The sequence below is a fragment of the Podarcis melisellensis genome (assembly GCF_964234715.1).
Source record: "Podarcis melisellensis genome assembly, chromosome: W".
NCBI lineage: Eukaryota > Metazoa > Chordata > Lepidosauria > Squamata > Lacertidae > Podarcis > Podarcis melisellensis.
The window spans coordinates 5,835,119-5,856,398 of NC_138535.1; the positions used below are offsets into that span (position 1 = coordinate 5,835,119).

A 21,280-nucleotide genomic window follows, 5' to 3' on the forward strand; every position below is an offset into this window, starting at 1 on the left:
CGTGGGAGCCTGGGATGAGGGAATCTGCTGCATGGATTCCCTTCCTTCCTTCCTTCCTTCCTTCCTTCCTTCCTTCCTTCCTTCCTTCCTTCCTTCCTTCCCTCCCTCCCTCCCTCCCTCCCTCCCTCCCTCCCTCCTCTGTGGGGGCCAGGAGGAGGGAATCTGCTGCATGGATCCCCTTCCTTCCTTCCTTCCTTCCTTCCTTCCTTCCTTCCTTCCTTCCTTCCTTCCTTCCTTCCCTCCCTCCCTCCCTCCCTCCCTCCCTCCTCCATGGGAGCCTGGGAGGAGGGAATCCGCTGCATGGATCCCTTTCCTTCTTTCCTTCTTTCCTTCCCTCCCTCCTCTGTGGGAGCCGGGAGGAGGGAATCCGCTGCATGGATCCCCTTCTCCGCTGCATGGATCCCCTTCCTTCCTTCCCTCTGTGGGAGCTGGGAGGAGGGAATCTGCTGCATGGATCCCCTTCCTTCCTTACATCCCTCCTCTGTGGGAGCCGGGAGGAGGGAATCCGCTGCATGGATCCCCTTCTCCGCTGCATGGATGCCCTTCCTTCCTTCCTTCCTTCCTTCATCCCTCCCTCCCTCCTTTCCTTCCTCCATGGGAGCCTGGGAGGAGGGAATCCGCTGCATGGATCCCCTTCCTTCCTTCCTTCCTTCCTTCCTTCCTTCCTTCCTTCCTTCCTTCCTTCCTTCCTTCCTTCCTCCCCCCCTCCCTTCCTCCATGGAGCCTGGGAGGAGGGAATCCGCATGGATCCCTTCCTTCCTTCCTTCCTTCCTTCCTTCCTTCCTTCCTTCCTTCCTTCCTCCCTCCCTCCCTCCCTCCCTCCCTCCCTCCCTCCCTCCTCCGTGGGAGCCTGGGAGGAGGGAATCCGCTGCATGGATCCCCTTCCTTCCTTCCTTCCTTCCTTCCTTCCTTCCTTCCTTCCTTCCTTCCTTCCTTCCTCCTTCCCTTCCTTCCTCCCTTCCTCCCTTCCTTCACTCCCTCCCTTCCTTCTAGAACATGGACATCTTTTCTAGAGCAGTCTGTTTCCCAATGGCACCTTTTCTAGAGCATGCTCTTTCCCAGAATATGTCGGAATGGCACAGATTGTTGTGTGTTCTAGACTGTTCTAGAGTGCTCTAGAACACGGGCATCTTTTCTAGGGCAGTCTCTTTCCAAGAGGCATCTTTTCTAGAGCAGCCTCTTTCCCAGTCATCTTTTCTAGAGCAGCCCCTTCCCGATAATATTTTTGGAATGTTCTTGTTCTAGAACATTCCAGAGCGCTCTAGAACATGGGCATCTTTTCTAGAGCAGTCTCTTTCCAAGAGGCATCTTTTCTAGAGCAGCCTCTTTCCCGGAGTCATCTTTTCTAGAGCGTTCTGTTTCCCAGAGGACCTTTTCTAGAGCAGTCTGTTTCCCAGAGGCATCTTTTCTAGAGCATGCTCTTTCCCAGAATATGTTGGAATGGCACAGATTGCTTTTGTGTTCCAGACTGTTCCAGAGTGCTCTAGAACACGGGCATCTTTTCTAGAGCAGTCTCTTTCCAAGAGGCATCTTTTCTAGAGCAGCCTCTTTCCCAGTCATCTTTTCTAGAGCAGCCCCTTTCCCATAATATTTTTGGAATGTTCGTGTTCTGGAACGTTCCAGAGCGCTCTAGAACATGGACATCTTTTCTAGAGCAGTCTGTTTCCTCACATCTTTTCTAGAGCAGTCTGTTTCCAGAGTCATCTTTTCTAGAGCAGTCTCTTTCCCAGTCATCTTTTCTAGAGCACCCCTTTCCCATAATATTTTTTGGAATGTTATTGTTCTAGAACGTTCCAGAGTGCTCTAGAACATGGACATCTCTAGAGCGGCCTGTTTCCCAATGGCATCTTTTCTAGAGCATGCTCCTTCCCAGAATAGGTCGGAATGGCACAGATTGTTGGGTGCTCTAGAACGTTCCAGAGTGCTCTAGAACATGGACATCTTTTCTAGAGCAGCCCCTTCCCGATAATATTTTTGGAATGTTCGTGTTCTAGAACGTTCCAGAGTGCTCCAGAACATGGCATCTTCTCTAGAGCGGTCTGTTTCCCAGAGGACCATTTCTAGAGCATGCTCTTTCCCAGAATGTTTCAGATTGTTTGTGTTCTAGACTGTTCTAGAACACGGGCATCTTTTCTAGAGCAGTCTCTTTCCAAGAGGCATCTTTTCTAGAGCAGCCTCTTTCCCAGTCAACTTTTCTAGAGCAGTCTGTTTCCTCACATCTTTTCTAGAGCAGTCTGTTTCCCAGAGTCATCTTTTCTAGAGCAGTCTCTTTCCTCACATCTTTTCTAGAGCAGTGTGTTCCCCAGAGTCATCTTTTCTAGAGCAGTCTTTCCCAGAGTCATCTTTTCTAGAGCAGTCTCTTTCCCAGTCATCTTTTCTAGAGCATCCCCTTTCCCATAATATTTTTGGAATGTTCGTGTTCTAGAATGTTCCAGAGTGCTCTAGAACATGGGCATCTTCTCTAGAGCGGTCTGTTTCCCAATGGCATCTTTTCTAGAGCATGCTCTTTCCCAGAATAGGTTGGAATGGCACAGATTGTTGTGTGCTCTAGAACGTTCCAGAGTGCTCTAGAACATGGACATCTTTTCTAGAGCAGCCCCTTCCCGATAATATTTTTGGAATGTTCGTGTTCTAGAATGTTCCAGAGTGCTCCAGAACATGGCATCTTCTCTAGAGCGGTCTGTTTCCCAGAGGCACCTTTTCTAGAGCAGTCTGTTTCCCAGAGGCATCTTTTCTAGAGCATGCTCTTTCCCAGAATGTTGCAGATTGTTTGTGTTCCAGAACATTCTAGAGTGCTCTAGAACACAGACATCTTTTCAAGAGCAGTCTCTTTCCCAGAGGCATCTTTTCTAGAGCATGCTCTTTCCCATATTTCGGAATGTTGCAGTGTTTGTGTTCTAGAGCGTTCCAGAGTGCTCTAGAACATTCTGGAGCAGTCCAGGACATGGACATCTTTTCTAGAGCAGTCTCTTTCCAAGAGGCATCTTTTCTAGAGCAGCCTCTTTCCCAGCCATCTTTTCTAGAGCAGCCCCTTTCCCATATTTTTGGAATGTTTGTGTTCTGGAACGTTCCAGAGCGCTCTAGAACATGGGCATCTTTTCTAGAGCAGTCTGTTTCCTCACATCTTTTCTAGAGCAGTCTGTTTCCCAGAGTCATCTTTTCTAGAGCAGTCTCTTTCCCAGAGTCATCTTTTCTAGAGCACCCCTTTCCCATAATATTTTTGGAATGTTCGTGTTCCAGAACGTTCCAGAGTGCTCTAGAACATGGGCATCTTCTCTAGAGCGGTCTGTTTCCCAATGGCATCTTTTCTAGAGCATGCTCTTTCCCAGAATAGGTTGGAATGGCACAGATTGTTGGGTGCTCTAGAATGTTCCAGAGTCATCTTTTCTAGAGCAGCCCCTTCCCGATAATATTTTTGGAATGTTCGTGTTCTAGAACGTTCCAGAAACAGGGATTGGCCAGGAACTTGTCCACACATCTAATTTCTGATTTCCTTCCTGCTCAAGGGTCTTGATCTTCGAGAGCTGGAGCTTCCTTTCCCAGCAGACCCTTCCCACCAATGCGCTTGCTCCCACCAACGGAGTTGGGGGGATCCACTCACTGTGCGCTTGTATTTCACGCAGTCAGGCCACGGATCACACCCTGGCCAGCACCCAGGAGATGCCCTGAGAGGAAGAGAGAACGATGGCCCACCTGCTGAGGGATCCAGTGGGAGACAGTTCTGGATGATGTCCTTGTTCTGCAGGCATCAGAACCCAAAAGCTGCTCTTTGGTGATCTCTGCCAGCAAACAAAAAGCAGGTCTGAATTTAGGCCACTGAATACTATTTAGCAGCAGCGAGAAGTAAGCAAGTATTGGGTGAAAAAGTGTATTTTGCAGCATATAAGGACATTTTCAGCTGAAATAAGCAGGCCAACACAAGAACATGCAGGCAATGTAACAAAGGAGACTGTTCTCAGGATTCGATTTCTCGTTCACAGGGATATCTCAGAAAAAAGTTGCAGAAGGTACTAACCCCATGATTAATAATAATAATAATAATAATAATAATAATAATAATAATAATTTATTTATACCCCGCCTATCTGGCTGGGTTTCCCCAGCCACTCTGAGCGGCTTCCAACAAAACACTCAAATACAAGAACCTCTTCAACATTCAAAGCTTCCCTAAACAGGGCTGCCTTCAGATGAAGGCTCCGCGTGATTTCGATCCATAAGATCCAAAATGGAGCAGGGAAAAATCGTTGGGAGGGAGTCAGCATTTTAAAAAGTCTACTGAGTAAGAAAGGAGAAAAAAGGTCTCAGCAAGAGAGACGAGAAAGCTAAACAAAGCAAACTTCAATGGGAGATCTAGACAATGTTTTGAATTCCCGTGAAACTCAGCCCATTTGGGAGGAACTTGGAGTTTTGTATATACTGTCCTGTTAAGGCACTTTTGGAAACATTAGCTTGGAAACAGGATTAAGCCCAAAGTGTTATTGGAACAAGACGGTTGTTGGAAACATCCAAAAGACATCAATAGGAGCTTTGGACTGTCGAGAAGTCAGAGATCCTGTTTGCCTTCTACTTTACTTCTCACTATCTATGAAGTATCAGAACTGATCGGTTTGGGACCTTTTCCACGCTCCCCTCTGTAAAAAGCAGTTTTATATTCTTCCCCTTATTAGACTTTCTTCATTACAGACGCTGCGCAGAAGGACGGATTCGATCAGGAGCTGAACAGGGTGTGTGTATTTGAATGTGTATCTGTATTGTTTGGACTATAAGAGGCTGTTCTTAAGGAAAGGAAATTGAGATCATCATTGGGTATGGAAAAAGAGAAAGGGAGAGAAATAGAGACACTCAGTGGCGAAAGAGAGAACAGCAGGAAAAATACATTTTTGGGCAAATTGCACCTTGAAACAAACTACTGTATTAATTAAAGAAACACGAGTCAGATAGCCAAAACAACCACACCAGGGTCTCCAAAGTTGAGAGCGAAGGGGAGCGAGATTTTGCAAAAATCTTGGCAGAGATAAGAGAAATAAGGAGAGAGGGAAAGGAAAAAACAGGGAGGAAAAGATAGTGGAAGTGGCAACAGACTTATCAGGACAAATGAAGGAATGGAAAGTAGAGCAGGGGTCTGCAACCTTTAAGACCAAAAGAGCCACTTGGACCCGTTTCCGAACGGAAAAAAACTGGGAGCCACAAAACTCGTCATTATAAAAATAACTTTTTTGTCACTTTTTAAATATTTCTTTGTTTGACCCCTCAGAATTACTCCTCCTCATAGAAATAAACGTCAAATTAACAAGTTACCTTTTTGTGTGTGTCTTCACTCAAAAGAGCCACATGCGGCTCCGGAGCGGCGGGTTGCAGACCCCTGCAGTAGAGGAACAATTAAAAAAGTTCAGAAAGAAATGAGGGGAAATAAAGAAGCTGGAAGAAGGAAGGAGGGAAGTCAGCTCTCGAGAGTAAATGTAAAGTGTAATATATTATGTGTATATAGTGTATGTCACTAAAACTAAATAAATAATCAAGGTCATTATATGTATATAAAAGAAGACAGCTGCCAAGAGAAGGGTCTGGCAGTCGTGCTTCTGGGATATTTGTGTACATATAAAAAATAATCATCACAAATTAAAAACTAGACTGAGTTCCCAGGACAGTCATGCTGACGCTCCTCACCTGCAGCCTTGGCAGTCCAGTTGGGCCAGATGCAGAACAGCCGATCTCGGAAGAAAAGACAGAAGAAAAAACAGCTTTTGTCTGTTCTTTTTATCTACCTTGGCCAACTCCTAGCCTCCGAGGCAGCTGCTCTGAAAGAACCAGAACAGAGCAAGAACGAAACACACAAACACACACAACAAAGTGCAACAAAGGCCACAGACACACAAACCCACCTGCTGCAGATATACAGAAGATATCCTCAAATATATGTCTCCTTCCATTTGCACTAGAGATCATTCAAACAAGTCTGTTTCAATTGCTACTTTCTGCTGCTTTGTTTAGTTATTTATTTTAAGCACCCATACACGGCTTTTAAAGTATAAAAAGCATTACTGGAATAGAAATCAATAGGAAAGTAAACAGCGACCCCGTGTGGCCGGTGCTGGAATAGAATTCATGAGAATTTCGAGGTGTAAGTTATTTCCAATTAGGAATTTGAATCTGGCTTTTCAATTACTTCCCCTTTCAAACTTTTCATTTATCTCATTTATTTCATTGGGACTCTGAAGCATACAAATGAACTTTATCTCAATGGAGAGAACGATAAAGACCCGGGCTCTGCTGATGACTCTTGGCTGAGTTGAATTTCTCAACATTTCACATTATGTTTTGTTTTAGGATTCTTCACACGAACACCAATTCTGGTTTTGAGCAGACAAGGAGTGATCAGAAATCAGGGCCCTGGGTCGCTGATTGACATCGATGGGGCAGTGGGACGGCTGGAAGGGGCCGATCCTGCTGGGGCTGGTCAGCTGGCCTTGCTCCCCTCCGCCTGCCGACAGACACACCTCCCTTCAAGGAAGGCTTTTCCATTTCTTCTTTATATATCGGGAAGAGGCAGCGGCGGCGCCATGTTGGTAGAGGGCAGCGGGGCCTAGCCTTGATTTCTGCATTTCAGGGGTCAGACTAGATGCCTCTGGGGTTCCCTCTCTGGATTTCAGGGGTCAGACTAGATGCCTCTGGGGTTCCCTCTCTGCATTTCAGGGGTCAGACTAGACGCCTCTGGGGGTCCCATCTCTGCATTTCAGGGGTCAGACTAGATGCCTCTGGGGTTCCCTCTCTGCATTTCAGGGGTCAGACTAGACGCCTCTGGGGGTCCCATCTCTGCATTTCAGGGGTCAGACTAGATGCCTCTGGGGTTCCCTCTCTGCATTTCAGGGGTCAGACTAGATGCCTCTGGGGTCCCATCTCTGCATTTCAGGGGTCAGACTAGATGCCTCTGGGGCAGAGGCAGATGGGGCAGTGGGACGGCTGGAAGGGGCCGATCCTGCTGGGGCTGGTCAGCTAGCCTTGCTCCCCTCTGCCTGCCGACAGCCACACCTCCTTTTCCCTTTCTTCTTTATATATCGGGAAGGGACCCCAAGGGTCATCCAGACCACCTCACCCCCTTGGGGTCCCCAGCCCAGCTGGACGCTGCCCTCTTCAATGGCCCTTGGAAGGCCATTTCGGGATCCACCGAGGGATCCACCCTTCTCCTGCAGCTGCCAGTTCAGTGACGCCATGAAGCCCCCCTTGCCCTCCCCTTTGGCTGCCGGAGGTTCTCGGGGTGACTGCACATCTGCTGACAACATTTCTCCCTCCAGGCAAAGGGAAAATTATGAGGCTACTCTGAAGGCTCAGAAATGTGGAAAGTGCTTTTCTGGAGAGCACCTCTCTGCCGCAAGTGTCCCAAAGTGGTTTGTAAATATGAATTATTCCTATTTTATTGATCTGAATTACTCAAACGGGTTTTAGTGCCGCCCACTAAAGCAGGGGCTGGTCCCCATTTCTTCTTGTGGGGTTCAGTTCAGAGTATCTGCTCCAAAAATCAAACAGAAAGCAATGGAGGGTTGCCCTTCAGGCTGGGGTCTTCTAGACCCAAAGCGGGTTTAGGGATGCTCCATTCGACAAAGCAGCCAGCTCCCTGCCTCTCTAATTCACTGGGCATTCAAGGATTTGTTTGGAAAATAAGTAATTTTCTTTTTTAATTTAGGCCTCTTCCAAAACTTTTATCTTAAGATGTAACGTGTAAGTGTACCACTTTGGGATGCTAAAGGAGACCTCACCAACATGGGGGAAGCTAGAAGGTTTTGCCCTTCAAATAAATAAAAACACTTTACTGAATTTTTTCTGTACTGTGCTGGTTAGGGGGGTCGGTGTTATATCAGGACTGGGGTGGTTTAAAAATGTTCTTAAGTGTTAGATGTCAATTTCTATTTCTATTTTTCCCCTTTTACCTTTATGCCTGCAGCTGAGTTTTCCTCCACCTCCTCTTCTCTCTTCGTCAGGCAAAGTTTCTTCCTCCTCCTTTTCAGAGCAGGAATTCAGACCTAAGAAATATCAATAATGTTCATTATTTTCCCCAGAAGGGAAAGAGGAAAGATCTAGAATATTTCCAGCCCAGATTGCAGTGGAAGAAAGAATCAAGTGGGAAAGGAGCCAGCAGACGACCAACGGGAAGAAATGGGCTTTCCCCCGTTTCTTCTTTTTGAAGCCCTTTCCCAAGAATAATTTTTTATTATATAATTTATTTATTTATTTATTATTATTATTATTATGGTGCATCTAGCTGGAAGGGACCCCAAGGGTCATCCAGTCCAACCCGCCGCAAGGCAGGAATCCGCAAAGGAACCACAAGGAGACTGCATTTAATTAAAAGTGGAGGAATCTGGAGGAATTAGCTGTTACAAAACAACTGCCTAAAGTTCAGGTACAGTTTCCAATACATTAAGGGCGGCCTAAGGGGGAAAGCAATGGAGATTTGCACTTTATTTTAAATAAAGAATAAATTAATTATTATTATCATTATCATCATCACCACAGCCAGTTACTCTGGTGTTGCTGTAGCCAAGGGGAGTTTCCCCGCCCCAATTCCGATAAATAAAAATACTATACTGTTAAGGCTGTGGCCAATAATGGAATAGACCTCAATAGGAAATTAAACAGTGCCCTCGTGTGGCCATTACTGGAATAGATCTGAATAGGAAAATAAAGAGTGCCCTCGTGTGGCCAGTACTGGAATAGATCTCAATAGGAAAATAAAGAGTGCCCTCGTGTGGCCAGTACTGGAATAGACCTGGATAGGAAAATAAAGAGTGCCCTCGTGTGGCCAGTTCCAGCTCTTAAGGCTCTCGAGATGAGCCTGGCCGTCTCCGAAAAAGATGGTACCTGGTTAAAGCAACGGTTCATCGGTAGAAATTCAGTTTTCCACCCATTGCTTTGTCACCTTTAGAAACCGGAAAAGGAGACAAGCCTCACCAACAGGGGGGAAGCCAGGAGGTGCCAATCAAAGAAATAAAAACACTTTCCTGTATTTTTACAGTACTGTACTGTGCTGGTCAGGGGGGTCGGTGGGATATATCAAGACTGGGGGGGTTTAAAAATGTTCGTAAGTGTTAGATGTATATTTCTCTTTTTTTCCCTTTTACCTTTATGCCTGCAGCTGAGTTTTCCTCCACCTCCTCTTCTCCCTTCGTCAGGCAAAGTTTCTTCTTCCTCCTCCTCCTCTTCAGAGCAGGAATTCAGACCTAAGAAATATCAATAATGTCTACAGTATTATTTCCCCAAGAAGGGAAAGAGGGGTCCCCGTCCAAGCAGATCTAGAATATTTCCAGCCCAGATTGCAGTGGAAGAAAGAATACAGGGGGAAAGGAGCCAGCAGACGACCAACGGGATGAAATGTGCTTTTCCCCCTGTTTCTCCTTTCAGAAGCCCTTTCCCAAGAATCATATAATGGTGCAACTAGCTGGAAGGGACCCCAAGGGTCATCCAGTCCAACCGGCTGCGAAGGAACCACAAGGAGACTGCATTCAATAAAAAGTGGAGGAATTGGGATCTTGAGGAATTAGCTGGTTACAAAACAACTGCTTAAAGCACTGCTTCATCTGCGCAATACATTGTTCAGGTCCAGTTTCCAATACATTAAGGGCGGCCTGAGGGGGAAAGCAATGGAGATTTGCACTTTATTTTATATAAATAATAAACTATTATTATTATCATCATCACCGCCAGTTACTCTGGTGTTGCTGTAGCCAAGGGGAGCTTCCCCGCCCCAATTCCGATAAATAAAAATAGTATACTGTTAAGGCTGTGGCCATTACTGGAAAAGACGTCGATAGGAAAATAAACAGTGCCCTCGTGTGGCCAGAGCTGGAATAGACCTGGATAGGAAAATAAAGAGTGCCCTCGTGTGGCCAGTACTGGAATAGACCTGGATAGGAAAATAAAGAGTGCCCTCGTGTGGCCAGTACTGGAATAGACATGGATAGGAAAATAAAGAGTGCCCTCGTGTGGCCAGTACTGGAATAGACATGGATAGGAAAATAAAGAGTGCCCTCCTGTGGCCATTACTGTAATAGACCTCAATAGGAAAATAAACACTGCCCTCGTGTGGCCAATACTGGAATAGACATCAATAGGAAAATAAACATTACTACTGCCAGAGGTTCAGTTACAGATAGGTAGCTGTGTTGGTCTGCCATAGTCAAAACAAAAAAAAAATTCCTTCCAGTAGCACCTTAAAAAAATTCCTTCCAGTAGCACTTGTTATCTGAAGAAGTGTGCATGCACACGAAAGCTCATACCAAGAACTAACTTAGTTGGCCTTTAAGGTGCTACTGGAAGGAATTTTTTTTGTTTTGACTACTGCCAGAGGAAGTGGGACTTACAGGAGATCTCTCCAGGTTGTTTGAAGGATGATCCGGAGAAAGGGCCAGAGCAACTGCAAGACTCCAGGACCAGCCAAGCCCCAAAACGCATCAGGCCGAGAGAACCAAGGGAGGCAGCGCAAACGCCCATCGGACGCCTTCTAGAGAAAGAGACAGGCTTCAGTTCATTTGTCTGGCATCCACATTTGATTGAATATGCGGTTGAGCAGTGTCAGAAACTCAAGATCTATAAGCCCCTTTTCTAGATGCCCCAAACGGACATGATTTACGTTGGAGCAGAGGTAGATAGGGCTACAATCTTAGTTTGTTTTTAAAGGGAAGAGCTGTAACCTCAGTGGCTTTGCCTGCAGAACAGCACATGCTCAACCCCCGGCTTCTCCAGGCCTGAAACTCTGGCAAGCTGCTGCCAGTCAGTGTTGACATTACTAAGCTAGATGGAGTAGTGGGTCCGACGCTTTATAAGGCAGCTTCCCCGGTTCCCATTTATGCTCCAGATCTGGGCGTGAGGCTTGCTGTCCCGTTCAGTGGGGCGAGGGGGGTTCTTTGCACATCTGGAAGACGACCGTGTCGCCTCCCATCACCCTCTTGAAGGTGTTTTTTCAGCTCAGGGGAAAGGGCAGGCACATCCTGAATGAAGGGAGAGGGAATTCCCCTTGCAGCCCAAGGTTTGTTTGAGGCCCCCAGGAAAGAGCTGATCTTCAGCTTGAACCCAGGACTTGCTGCCCCTCCAGCTGCCAATGCCACCCAGGGAACCTGTGTGAATATCAAGCCTGGGTTGTTTCCAGGAACCTGGCAGGATTTCTTTCCCGGGTGCGCATGTTTCCGTCTTTCAATCAACAGGTCCTGCAAGTTTCCAGCTCTTAAGGCTATCGAGATTAGCTTGGCCGTCTCAGAAAAAGATGGTACCTGGTTAAAGCAATGCTTCATCGGAAGAAATTCAGTTTTCCACCCATTGCTTTGTCACCTTTAGAAACCGGAAAAGGAGACAAGCCTCACCAACAGGGGGGAAGCCAGGAGGTGCCAATCAAATAAATAAAAACACTTTCCTGTATTTTTACTGTACTGTACTGTGCTGGTCAGGGGGGTCGGTGGGATATATCAGGACTGGGGTGGTTTAAAAATGTTCTTAAGTGCTATATGTCAATTTCTATTTCTACTTTTTCACTTTTACCTTTATGCCTGCAGCTGAGTTTTCCTCCACCTCCTCTTCTCCCTTCGTCCGGCGAAGTTTCTTCCTACTCCTCCTTTTCAGAGCAGGAATTCAGACCTAAGAAAGATCAATAATGTCTATTATTTTCCCAAGAAGGGTCCACGTCCAAGTAGATCTATAATATTTCCAGCCCAGATTGCAGTGGAAGAAAGAATCAAGTGGGAAAGGAGCCAGCAGACGACCAACGGGAAGAAATGTGCTTTCCCCCCTGTTTCTCCTTTCTGAAGCCCTTTCCCAAGAATCATATCATTTTTTATTATTATTATTATTATTATTATTATTATTATTATTATTATTATCGTGCATCTAGCTGGAAGGGACCCCAAGGGTCATCCAGTCCAACCTGCCGCAAGGCAGGAATCTGAGAAGGAACCACAAGGAGACTGCATTTCATAAAAAGTGGAGGAATTGGGATCTTGAGGAATTAGCTGTTACAAAACAACTGCTTAAAGTTCAGGTCCAGTTTCCAAGACATTAAGGGCGGCCTGAGGGGGAAAGCAATGGAGATTTGCACTTTCTTTTATATAAAGAAGAAATTTATTATTATTATTATCATCACAGCCAGTTACTCTGGTGTTGCTGTAGCCAAGGGGAGCTTCCCTGCCCCAATTCCGATAAATAAAAATACTATACTGTATTTTTGGCGTCCTGCTGTGGCCATTACTGGAATAGACATGAATAGGAAAATAAAGAGTGCCCTCCTGTGGCCAGTACTGGAACAGACCTCAATAGGAAAATAAAGAGTGCCCTCCTGTGGCCAGTACTGGAATAGACTCAATAGGAAAATAAACTATTCCTATAATAGTTTATAGGAAAATAAACTATTAATAATAACGATGATGATGACAAGGAGGATGCTTCAATTTGAAGAATCGTTACTAGTTTTGTAATGATCTCCCCATCCTAAATTTCTCAAAGCTGCCTGGGAGGAAGGGAGGGTATAGGATAATATATATACATATTATACATATATATAGATACACACACACACAATAAATATATACATAAATATACATAATAAAAATAGACAATGGCTTGACCAAATGACTTAAACCATTCCTATCAGTTTGCCCAGAATTTCTCGATGGATCAAGAAACCTCATTTTGGAAATTTCTGAAAACATCATTTTGGAAATCAAATGTAAAAAATCCATCCCTCATCCCGTTTCTGCCCCCCAAACTATCCCTTGGCGGGGAGTTCCAAAGGAGGGAGCTGCTCTCTGCAATGGAGCTTCGAGGGCAAGTCTCCGGGGGCAAGCGGGTGGATTTCGAGGGCAAGCTGAGCCGTGGCTCCAATTCGAACCCGGGACCTGAGCCAGTTGCCCCCGCAGGTTCTTTCCCCTCGGCGAGGCTGGTCTCTGCCCCCCAAACTCTGCGGACACCTTCCAACGCCTGCCTCTTCCCAGATCAGCAAGTGGCGGGCAGTTCCCTAGATGGGGCGGGTTGGAGAGCAAGAGGCTGGGAGGGCGCAGGACGCCAGAAGGTGCTGGCCTGCGAATCAAGTGGCAGGGAGTTCCCAAGGAGTAGACTTCCCCATCTGCAGAGGCGAGGGGATTTCTTCGTCTCCAGTGGCAGGGAGTTCCCAAGGTGGCAAGCACTGCAAGTCCATTTAGTCAGCTGGCAGGCGGGCCTAGATTTCCAAAGGGAGTTTTCACCCCGCAAACTTTTATCTTAAGATGTAACGTGTAAGTGTACCACTTTGGGATGCTAATTCATCTCCGCTTGGATTATGTGGATAAATCAATAGGTGCAAGAATCAATGACCCGGTTGATCTGAAGAAATTACGTTTTCAACAAATTGTTAGTCACCCTTAGAAAAAAAAAGGAGACCTCACCAACATGGGGGAAGCCAGAAGGTTTTGCCCTACCCCAATCAAATAAATAGCAATACTTTGCTGTATTTTTACTGTACTGTACTGTGCTGGTCAGGGGGGTCGGTGGGATATATCAGGACTGGGGTGGTTTAAAAATGTTCTTAAGTGTTAGGTGTCAATTTCTATTTCTATTTTGTCCCTTTTACCTTTATGCCTGCAGCTGAGTTTTCCTCCACCTCCTCTTCTCCCTTCATCTGGCGAATTTTCTTCCGCCGCCTCCTCCTTTTCAGAGCAGGAATTCAGACCTAAGAAAGATCAATAAAGTCCATTATTTTCCCAAGAAGGGAAAGAGGGAAGATCTAGAATATTTCCAGCCCAGATTGCAGGGGAAGAAAGAATCAAGTGGGAAAGGAGCCAGCAGACGAAAATAAACAGTGCCCTCGTGTGGCCAGTACTGGAATAGACCTGGATAGGAAAATAAAGAGTGCCCTCGTGTGGCCATTACTGGAATAGACCTGGATAGGAAAATAAAGAGTGCCCTCGTGTGGCCAGTACTGGAATAGACCTGGATAGGAAAATAAAGAGTGCCCTCGTGTGGCCATTACTGGAATAGACATAGATAGGAAAATAAAGAGTGCCCTCGTGTGGCCAATACTGGAATAGACATAGATAGGAAAATAAACAGTGCCCTCGTGTGGCCAATACTGGAATAGACATAGATAGGAAAATAAAGAGTGCCCTCGTGTGGCCAGTACTGGAATAGACATAGATAGGAAAATAAAGAGTGCCCTCGTGTGGCCAATACTGGAATAGACCTGAATAGGAAAATAAAGAGTGCCCTCGTGTGGCCAGTACTGGAATAGACCTGGATAGGAAAATAAACAGTGCCCTCGTGTGGCCAATACTGGAATAGACCTGGATAGGAAAATAAACAGTGCCCTCGTGTGGCCAGTACTGGAATAGACCTGGATAGGAAAATAAACAGTGCCCTCGTGTGGCCAGTACTGGAATAGACCTGGATAGGAAAATAAACAGTGCCCTCGTGTGGCCAGTACTGGAATAGACCTGGATAGGAAAATAAACAGTGCCCTCGTGTGGCCAGTACTGGAATAGACCTGGATAGGAAAATAAACAGTGCCCTCGTGTGGCCAGTACTGGAATAGACCTGGATAGGAAAATAAACAGTGCCCTCGTGTGGCCAATACTGGAATAGACATAGATAGGAAAATAAACAGTGCCCTCGTGTGGCCAGTACTGGAATAGACCTGGATAGGAAAATAAAGAGTGCCCTCGTGTGGCCATTACTGGAATAGACATAGATAGGAAAATAAAGAGTGCCCTCGTGTGGCCATTACTGGAATAGACCTGGATAGGAAAATAAAGAGTGCCCTCGTGTGGCCATTACTGGAATAGACATAGATAGGAAAATAAAGAGTGCCCTCGTGTGGCCAATACTGGAATAGACATAGATAGGAAAATAAACAGTGCCCTCGTGTGGCCAATACTGGAATAGACATAGATAGGAAAATAAAGAGTGCCCTCGTGTGGCCAGTACTGGAATAGACATAGATAGGAAAATAAAGAGTGCCCTCGTGTGGCCAATACTGGAATAGACCTGAATAGGAAAATAAAGAGTGCCCTCGTGTGGCCAGTACTGGAATAGACCTGGATAGGAAAATAAACAGTGCCCTCGTGTGGCCAATACTGGAATAGACCTGGATAGGAAAATAAACAGTGCCCTCGTGTGGCCAGTACTGGAATAGACCTGGATAGGAAAATAAACAGTGCCCTCGTGTGGCCAGTACTGGAATAGACCTGGATAGGAAAATAAACAGTGCCCTCGTGTGGCCAGTACTGGAATAGACCTGGATAGGAAAATAAACAGTGCCCTCGTGTGGCCAGTACTGGAATAGACCTGGATAGGAAAATAAACAGTGCCCTCGTGTGGCCAGTACTGGAATAGACCTGGATAGGAAAATAAACAGTGCCCTCGTGTGGCCAGTACTGGAATAGACCTGGATAGGAAAATAAACAGTGCCCTCGTGTGGCCAGTACTGGAATAGACCTGGATAGGAAAATAAACAGTGCCCTCGTGTGGCCAGTACTGGAATAGACCTGGATAGGAAAATAAACAGTGCCCTCGTGTGGCCAGTACTGGAATAGACCTGGATAGGAAAATAAACAGTGCCCTCGTGTGGCCAGTACTGGAATAGACCTGGATAGGAAAATAAACAGTGCCCTCGTGTGGCCAGTACTGGAATAGACCTGGATAGGAAAATAAACAGTGCCCTCGTGTGGCCAGTACTGGAATAGACCTGGATAGGAAAATAAACAGTGCCCTCGTGTGGCCAGTACTGGAATAGACCTGGATAGGAAAATAAACAGTGCCCTCGTGTGGCCAGTACTGGAATAGACCTGGATAGGAAAATAAACAGTGCCCTCGTGTGGCCAGTACTGGAATAGACCTGGATAGGAAAATAAACAGTGCCCTCGTGTGGCCAGTACTGGAATAGACCTGGATAGGAAAATAAACAGTGCCCTCGTGTGGCCAGTACTGGAATAGACCTGGATAGGAAAATAAACAGTGCCCTCGTGTGGCCAGTACTGGAATAGACCTGGATAGGAAAATAAAGAGTGCCCTCGTGTGGCCATTACTGGAATAGACATAGATAGGAAAATAAAGAGTGCCCTCGTGTGGCCATTACTGGAATAGACCTGGATAGGAAAATAAAGAGTGCCCTCGTGTGGCCAATACTGGAATAGACATAGATAGGAAAATAAACAGTGCCCTCGTGTGGCCAATACTGGAATAGACCTGAATAGGAAAATAAAGAGTGCCCTCGTGTGGCCAGTACTGGAATAGACCTGGATAGGAAAATAAACAGTGCCCTCGTGTGGCCAGTACTGGAATAGACCTGGATAGGAAAATAATCAGTGCCCTCGTGTGGCCAGTACTGGAATAGACCTGGATAGGAAAATAAACAGTGCCCTCGTGTGGCCAGTACTGGAATAGACCTGGATAGGAAAATAAACAGTGCCCTCGTGTGGCCAGTACTGGAATAGTATTCTCCCTGAATGCAGGGAGAGGGAATTCCCCTTGCAGCCCAAGGCTTGTTTGAGGCCCCCACGAAAGAGCTGATCTTCAGCTTGAACCCAGGACTTGCTGCCCCTCCAGCTGCCAATGCCACCCAGGGAACCTGTGTGAATACCAAGCCTGGGTTGTGTCCAGGAACCTGGGAGGATTTCTTTCCCGTGTGCGCACGTTTCCGTCTTTCAATCAACAGGTCATGCAAGTTTCCAGCTCTTAAGGCTCTCGAGATGAGCCTGGCCGGCTCCGAAAAAGATGGTACCTGGTTAAAGCAACGCTTCATCGGAAGAAATTCAGTTTTCCACCCATTGCTTTGTCACCTTACGACAGGAAAAAGGAGACAAACCTCACCAACAGGGGGGAAGCCAGGAGGTGCCAATCAAATAAATAAAAACACTTTATTGTATTTTTATTGTAATGTACTTAGGGGGGTCGGTGGGATATATCAGGACTGGGGGGGTTTAAAAATGTTCTTAAGTGTTAGATGTCCATTTCTATTTCTATTTTTTCCCTTTTACCTTTATGCCTGCAGCTGAGTTTTCCTCCACCTCCTCTTCTCCCTTCGTCAGGCGACGTTTCTTCTAATTCCTCCTTTTCAGAGCAGGAATTCAGACCTAAGAAAGATCAATAATGTCCATTATTTTCCCAAGAAGGGTCCACGTCCAAGTAGATCTATAATATTTCCAGCCCAGATTGCAGTGGAAGAAAGAATCAAGTGGGAAAGGAGCCAGCAGACGACCAACGGGAAGAAATGTGCTTTCCCCCCTGTTCTTCTTTCTGAAGCCCTTTCCCAAGAATCATATCATTTATTATTATTATTATTATTATGGCGCATCTTGCTGGAAGGGACCCCAAGGGTCATCCAGTCCAGCCCGCCGCAAGGCAGGAATCTGAGAAGGAACCACAAGGGTAATAATAATAATAATAATAATAAGTGGAGGAATTAGCTGGTCACAAAAGCAAGCAGTGCTTCATCTGAATACAGTTCAGAAACTGTAAAAACAATACAGTTTTTAATATAGTTTTCAATGTGGCCTGGCGGGGAAAGCAATGGAGATCTGCCCTTTTATTTGATATAAATAATAATAATTAATAAATAATAATAATAATAATCACAGCCCGTTCCTCTGGTGTTGCTTCTCCCCCAATTGGAATAAATAAAAATACTATACTGTTAAGGCTTAGGGGGGAAGAGGATTTATAATAATAATAATAATATTAAAATAATAATAATAATAAGTGGAGGAATTAGCTGGCTTCAAAACCAAGCAGTGCTTCATCTGAACAATACACTCTTCAGGTCCAGATTTTAAAGTTTTAAAGGTTTCCTGATGGGGAAAGCAATGGAGATCTGCCCTTTTATTTGATATAAATAATAGTAAATAATAATAATGATCACAGTCAGTTCCTCTGGAGTTGCTTCTCCCCCAATTCGAATAAAAATAAAATAAAATTGAGGCTTAGGGGGGAAGAGGCCGTGTGATTTATAATAATAATAATAATAATATAATAATAATAATAATAGTGACAGCCAGTTCCTCTGGGGTCCCCAATTGGAATAAATAAAAATACTATCCTGTTAAGGCTTAGGGGGGAAGAGGCCGTGTGATTTATAATAATAATAATAATAATTTAACAGTTAATGATAAGCATGATTTAATGCTCTTTCCCAGCCACCAACATAGTATTTAAAAACACGACAAAACATAATATACTACAAACTTTTATAACTTTTATAAGAATAACCATGATAATAATGAGAAGAATTGAAAAATGGAGGATAATTCTCATTTATTCCCCACTCCGAACAGAATATTAAAAGTGCGACAAAACGTACTATATTGCAAACTTCACCAAGGCTCTTTTAATAATAAAAATAAAAATAATTTCAAAAGTACCGCTAATAATCCTTTATTGCATTAAAAAGGCGCCAAAGCTGCGTGGGAAAAGAGTTGAGGAGAAGCAGCTGGGAGGAGCAGAAAGAGCGGGAAAGGGTGGCCCCGCCCACCGCCCTGGGATTGGCCCAAAGGCCCACCTATCGGCGACGACGACCCTCAACCGACATGGCGGCGGTGGCGCGTCTTCTGCCCCTCATTCCAGTCCCCTTGCCCTCGTCCAAAATGGCCGCCCTAGGAATCCCCTCCTTCGACGCACGCGCGCAGCAGCCTCAGCAGTAAGCGCGGCGGCGATAGGTCGGCCTTTGGGCCAATCCCAGGTCGGGATGTGGGCGGGGCCGTGCCTGGGGCGCGTGTTCTCCTCAGCGGCTCCTTCGCCATTTTCTCGAGGGAAGCGAGAGAGGTGGGTCGCGGCGGGAGCGGGCGGGAAAGAAAAAGAGAGGATTAGCACCATTGCTTTTTTAATAATAATAAGAATAAGAACAATAAGAATATTCTCATTATTATTAGAAAAGGCTGAGGGAAGTTTGTCATATATCACCTTTCGTCGAATTATTTCATATTGGAGGATTATCCTCCAATTTCAAATTTATATCAGTATTATAATGGGTATTTTTATAAAAGGGTGAGGGGAAATTGTCGTTTTATTGTTTTTTAAAATACTCTTTGTGACTGGGAAGGAGTAATACATTATTATTAGAATTAATTTTATTATTATTATAATGAAAGGGTGAGGGAAGTTTGCAGTGTGTGATGTTTTGTCGGTTTAAAAAAAATATTCTGTTGGTGGCTGGGAAATAGTAATACATTGTTGATATCTTTAAATGTTAAATAATAATAATAATAATAATTCTTATTCTTATTAGAAAAGGCTGAGGGAAGTTTGTCATATCACCTTTCGTCGAATTATCTCATATTCTGTTGGGGTAGAAATGAGGATTATCTTCATTTTCAAATTGTTATATTTATTATAATGGGTATTTTTATAAAAGGGTGAGGGAAAATTGTCCTTTTATCGTTTTTTAAAATATTCTTGGTGACTGGGAAAGAGTAATACATTATTATCATTAATTTTATTATTATTATAAAAGGGTGAGGGAAGTTCGTAGTGTCTGATGTTTTGTCGGTTTTTAAAAAAATATTCTGTTGGTGGCTGGGAAATAGTAATACATTGTTAGTATCATTAAATGTTAAATTATTATTATTATTATCAATCACAGCCCCCCAAGGGGACACAACCTCTTCCCCCCTAAGCCTTAACAGTTTACTATTTTTATATATTGGAATTGGGGGGAGAAGCAACTCCAGAGGAACAGGCTGTGATAATGAGAATAATTTGTTCTTGATATAAAATAAAGTGCAGATCTCCATTGCTTTCCCCCTCAGGCCGCCTTGAATGTCTTGGAAACGGCTTGAAGCGGTGCTTTTGTAATCAGCTAATTCTTCCAGATCCCAATTCCTCCACTTATTGTTAATATTATTATTATTATTTAATGAACCTTTGTGGCTCCTTCGCAGATTCCTGCCTTGCGGCGGGTTGGACTGGATGACCCTTGGGGTCCCTTCCAGCTAGATGCACCATTATGTGCTTCAGAAAGAAGAAACAAGAATAAGCAAGAAAAAATAAAGAAGAAAAACACATTTCTTCCAGTTAGTCCCTATGATGGCTCCTAGGGAAGCTCGTTTCCCACTTGAATCTTTCTTCCATTGGATTCTGGGCTAGACATATATGTTTGCTTTGACGTGGACCCCTCTTTCCCTTCTTGTGAAAATAATGGACATTATTGATATTTCTTAGGTCTGCTCTGCTGAATTCCTGTTCTGAAAAGGAGGAGGAAACTTCGCCTGATGAAGGGAGAAGAGAAGATGGAGGAAAAGACATGAAGGTAAAAGGGAAAAAATAGAAATACCTATTAACATATTACATATAAGAAAATTTTAAAAAAACCCACTCCTGATATATTACACCCACCCAAGTGGGGCTTGGCCTCTTCCCCCGTAACCACCACAATACAGCACAGTAAAAATATAGTAAAATAATTTTATTTATTTGATTGGGGTAGGCTAGAGCCTCCTGGCTTCTCCCATGCTGGTGAGGTATGTCTCATTTTTGCTGTTCTTGTTAGGCTACCAAAAGGTGACAAAGCAATGGGTTGGAAACTTAATTTATTCAGATGAACCATTGCTTTAACCAGGCAATTACTCAAGGCACCGATTTTCCATCTATCGATTTATCCACATAATCCAAGCAGAGATCCAAAAGTGGTACACTTGCACGTTAAATCTTAAGATAAATGTTTTGGAAGAGGCATAAATTAAAAAAAGAGAATTAATTTGCAAGCAAGCCCAGTGAATTAGAGAGGCAGAGCTGGCTGGTTTGCCTAATGGAGCATCGAAAACCCAGTTTGGGTCTAGAAGACCCCAGCCTGAAGGGCAACGCTTTAGTGGGCAGCACTAGAAGCCGTTTGAGTAATAAAGTAGGAATATTGAATATTTACAAACCAGCAACTTCACCCCACTTTGGGACACTTGCATCAGCTTGCAATGTTAAGAGAGGTGCTCTAACGAAAAGCATTTTCTCCATTTATGAGTCTTAAGAGTAGGCTCATGGTTTTTCCTTTGCCTGGAGGTTAGCATGCCTGCAATCAGCCCGAGAACTTCAGGCAGGACAAAAGGGCAAGGGGGGCTTCCTGGTCCCTTCCCGATATATACTCACCCACCATCATATGATTCTTTGGAAAGTGCTTCAGAATACAGTTTGGGGATGGTTGTGTGTGCCAGCCCTTAAAAATCAACGGTGCAAAGATTTAAGACTGTCTGCCGCTATGCCCCCTGGCTGGGAGCCCCAATGGCAGGAGCCTAAGTGGGCTGAGCCACTGCAACAGGGGCGAAAACTAAAAGCCAGTTGAATCATTTAC

At 44.8% G+C, this 21,280-nt stretch overlaps 1 long non-coding RNA gene across 1 annotated transcript; it reads right to left on the reverse strand.

Moving 5' to 3' along the window:
- Window positions 1-5,691: 5,691 nt before the first annotated feature.
- On the reverse strand, window positions 5,692-11,624 carry LOC309361206. Its single transcript, XR_014164391.1, has 4 exons — window positions 11,527-11,624; window positions 10,356-10,495; window positions 9,117-9,215; window positions 5,692-5,712 (listed from the first exon to the last, which is right to left on the reverse strand). It is a non-coding gene; the product is annotated as an uncharacterized lncRNA (long non-coding RNA).
- Window positions 11,625-21,280: the final 9,656 nt, after the last annotated feature.